The sequence below is a fragment of the Ailuropoda melanoleuca genome, chromosome 10, assembly GCF_002007445.2.
Source record: "Ailuropoda melanoleuca isolate Jingjing chromosome 10, ASM200744v2, whole genome shotgun sequence".
Lineage (NCBI taxonomy): Eukaryota > Metazoa > Chordata > Mammalia > Carnivora > Ursidae > Ailuropoda > Ailuropoda melanoleuca.
The window spans coordinates 2,083,693-2,087,815 of NC_048227.1; positions in this window are offsets into that span (position 1 = coordinate 2,083,693).

Consider the following 4,123-nt stretch of genomic DNA (forward strand, 5'->3'; position numbering starts at 1 on the left):
GGTTCCCTCCACCCCACACCGTTCCACGTTCTACCCCCGCGTGTCCTCTACCCCCGCCGCACCCCCACCGGGACGGCGCCCCCCCGAGGCGGCATCCCCACGTTGCGCCCCCCAGTCGCGCCCAGCGCACCGCCCCCCGCGTCCGCCCTGCCTACCTGGGGTGCTCGTGCTCCGCCAGTAGCGCGGGCCGCCTCCTCCGCGCAGGCCGCAAGCTTCCCCCTGGGCCCCGGCCCTCCGCGCCACCGCCCGGCGGTCCGAGGGGCGCTGCCCGCCCAGGGGCTGCAGGGCCGGGAGGGGGCTGTGCGCCACCCAGGCCGGAGTTCCGAGGCCAGAGGAGGCGAAAGAGAGAAAAAAGGAGAGAAAGTGTGTCATAGGCTGGCAGGGGGAGGGAAATGCAAAACCCGACAGGAAATGAGACTAAAAAATGCAAAAGGTTAGAAAGAGATAAGGAAGAGGGGGCGGGGCGGGGTTTGGGTCCCTGGCCCGGGGAGTGGAGGGGAGAGCAGGTGGGCTCTGGGGCCGCAGCTCAGACCCCAGTCCACCGCCCTGGATCAGGGAACCCGCGGGGGGTCCCAGGGGGCTCCCCCTTCTCCAGCTCCAGGTGGGGGTTCAGGCATCTGTCCTTTTACAGGAATTGGTCACGTTCTGAAGAACTTCCAGACCTTGTCCCTGTGATTTGGCGGGAGGCTTGTCCCACAAAGGAGAGGAAGCAAGGAATTCTGTAGACTTGCCCCCCGCCCCAGGCCTCTCCTCACCCTCAACCTCTGTTCTGGAAACTTCCTTGGGACTGGCTGGTGGTCCTCCCTCCTCCAAGGGCCCCTAGCGCTGCTCCTGGACACTTCATGGCCACAGAGCATACGTGTGGCTTCCTCCCCCCACCTGCTGTCCTGAGCCCAGCGCCTCCGCCCCTGATAGTGCTCTCCAAGTTCTGCTGAATGACCCTTGTAAGAGAAATTGTGGTTTCCAGATGTCCACGTTTTAGTAATTTACCCCTGAAAGCTTTGGCCATAGGTCCTGGGGGTGGGGGTGGGGGCTTGCTCTTGGCTGCACGGGTGGGAAGGTCCTGCCTGAGGGTTTATCTGAATCATGAACCTAAAAATCTGGAGGTCGGAGGCATCCTGAGAATCTTGGGCCCTAGTCTCCCTGCTGACATGCGGCTGTTTCCCCGGCCCCCCACACCTCTTCTATTCTGCCTCAGTTTACCATTCTTCTCTCCCTTCTGCCCGTCTTTTCATTTACCCCTATAATAGCTAGAGAACATGCCCTCCTGTTTCATGTTTTAAGTCCTCTAAGAAAAGTCCCTCAAGCTGCCAAGGGAAAGGCATTTGATACGTTAACACATCAAGCAAGAGACAGATCAATCATGGCATGTGGTCGGAGCACAGGAGAATCCGAAATCTGGGGAGTCTTGAGGGGCGTGGTGGTGGTGATGCGTGCGCACCAGGGACTAAGGAACAGAGCTCTGCTGTCTGCAGAGTGTGTTCAAGAACATAACCTAGACCCGCACAGAGAGAAAATTCCCCCAAATAAACACCAAGGCCTGGAGTGGCTGAGTTCTCAATCGCGAGGGCTCGCTCCAGACCAGGGCGGGATCTCCCTTGCACTCAGTGAGACCTTCTCATCAGGCAGTGTGGTTTTTGAGAAGTCTGGTTTCCTCTACGCACAGTGTGAAGGGTCATCGTGCCTTAAAACAACAACCAAACCGATGATGGAGCCATACACACCACCAAGGGCAAACTTCTGCAAAAAGCTTGGGGAACTGTCACAAAGCAAACACACACCCCTGTAACCCACACACATAATCCGGAATAAGACTTCATCTGCCAGCTGGGACGCCTTGTAGGCAACCTCCCCACCGCGGATAACCACGTTCTGACCTTGGACAGCATAGACCAACTGTACCTTACCTCTCACCTATAAAGCCCCAAAACTGTGTAAATGGAGACCTACCTAGATTCTCTTTTGGGTCTGGCTTCTTTCACTCAACATTATAATTTTGAGATTTAGCAGTGGGGTTACATGCAGGTATAGCCCATTGAAGACATGTCTCTTTTTCTCCCCAACACCTTCTTAGAATTTTTAAGCATTCAGACAAGATAGAAAAATTATATGGTGAACACCCAGCTATCCCACCCACCTGATTCTACAATGAACATTCTGCTAGATTTGATTTATTACATATGTATCCATCTATGCATCCCGGTAGCCATCAATCCTTACTTCTGATGATACATTTCAAAGTAAGTTGAAAACATCAGCTGACTTTACCTTTCAATAATTTGTCATGCCTTTCATTAACCAGAGGTGTTTTTCGGCGTAAAATCTGCATACATGCATATCATTAAAGGAGGTTGGTCTGGCCATTTNTATCATTAAATGGAGGTTGGTCTGGCCTTTTTTTTAAGGTAAAATTTATAGATTTTAACTATGTCATGAAATAAGTTTTGCCAAATGCACGCACCGTGGAACCTGAGCCCCTATATAAAGACAGAACTCTGCCTTCATCTACTTTTTCAACTGTAAATTCTACAAAATCTAAGTAGAGGTCAAGTATTTTCAAGGTAAATTTAGTGTCTGAATGCAGGTGCTATACGTCTAAGAGACACACCAGATTTGGAAGACTCAGTCTGTAAAAAAAAGAATACAAAATATCTCATTCATAATTTTGATACTGATCGCACATTGAAATACCCGTATTCTTGCTATGTTCAATTAAACAAAAGATATTATTAAAATGAATCTCACTTGCTTTTTTAACGTTGCTACTAGAAAATTTAAAATTTTAAGGCCAAAGAAATATTTCTAAGGAAACCTGCTCTGAGTGCCCAGGGATCTCAGAATGGGGACAGTGGCCCAAGGAGACCCCTCCTCATGTGACATTTATCAGAGGGACAGCCTGACGAGACCTCCCCTGACCTGGGCCACACAAAGCAGCATCTCCTGAATTATCTATAGGAAAAGACATTCCCCAGCCCTCCGCCTTTTCAAAAAAAGTTTATAATCTGTTATGGACTGGTACTTCTGTGAAATAAAAGGAATTACTAGAAAATGAAATTAAATAAAAAAGATACTCAAGATACAAAATTGCCGATCATGCTTGGTTATCGTGGCAATGTCAAAACACTGTAAAAAAGTTTCTAAGCGCTCAGTTTCAATTTCTGTTGCAGAGAAGGACAAGGGTCCACGGACCAGATTTTACCCAGTGCTGCCCTGGAGAAAAGTCAGGCTGGTGTGCCACGTCTGCCCCAGAGAGCCCTGCCAGCCTCTCAGTAAGGAGGTTGGAAATCATTTGTCAGCCCTGGGCCTTCGGAAATGTGGGCAGAAACTAGCAGCTTGAAAGAGGAGACTTTCTGGGCAAATAGGACAACTGTCTCCCAANCTTGAAAGAGGAGACTTTCTGAGCAAATAGGACAACTGTCTCCCACGGGTGGAGAGGGATAACACAGGGAAGGGAAGGAAGCATAATGAACCAAAAAACTCTAATGAGTATCCTCCAAGAGATTCCAGCAGAAATCACACCGCAAAATAAGAATGGATTGCTCTGGAATGGGCTGCGTGAACAGAGGGACGGGNGGGACGGTTTATGCAAGTACCAAGACCGACTGCTAAAAACAAGACGAAGGAAATATGGTTGGGACAATAGAAGGACCAGGAGATGCCTGTCAACAGGATCTCCTAGGCCAGAAAATAAACAAATAAAACCCACAAAGAAATGAAGATTGTGGGGCTCCCGGGTGGCTCAGTCCATTAAGTGTCTGCCTTCGACTCAGGTCTTGATCTCGGAGTCCTGGGACCGAGTCCCGCAATTGGGGGGGGTTCCCTGTTCTGCGGGGACTCTGCTTCTCCTTCTGCCTCTGCCCCTCCCCTGCTTGTCCTCTCTCTCAAATGAATAAATACAATCTTTTAAAAAATTAAAATTAAACTAAAAAAGAAATGAAAAGTGTGTGAGACGAGCTGAGACATTATGTGATCAACTTGAAAAGACCGAGGCCCACTGAAGAAGGGTTCTGGACAGGGAAAGAGAAAACGGAGAGAGGAGCTAAGCATAAAACGCTATCAGTCATGTGTGTCAGAGCCGAGGAGTGACAGATCTCCACAGTGAGGGCGTCTGGCCAGAACCCCC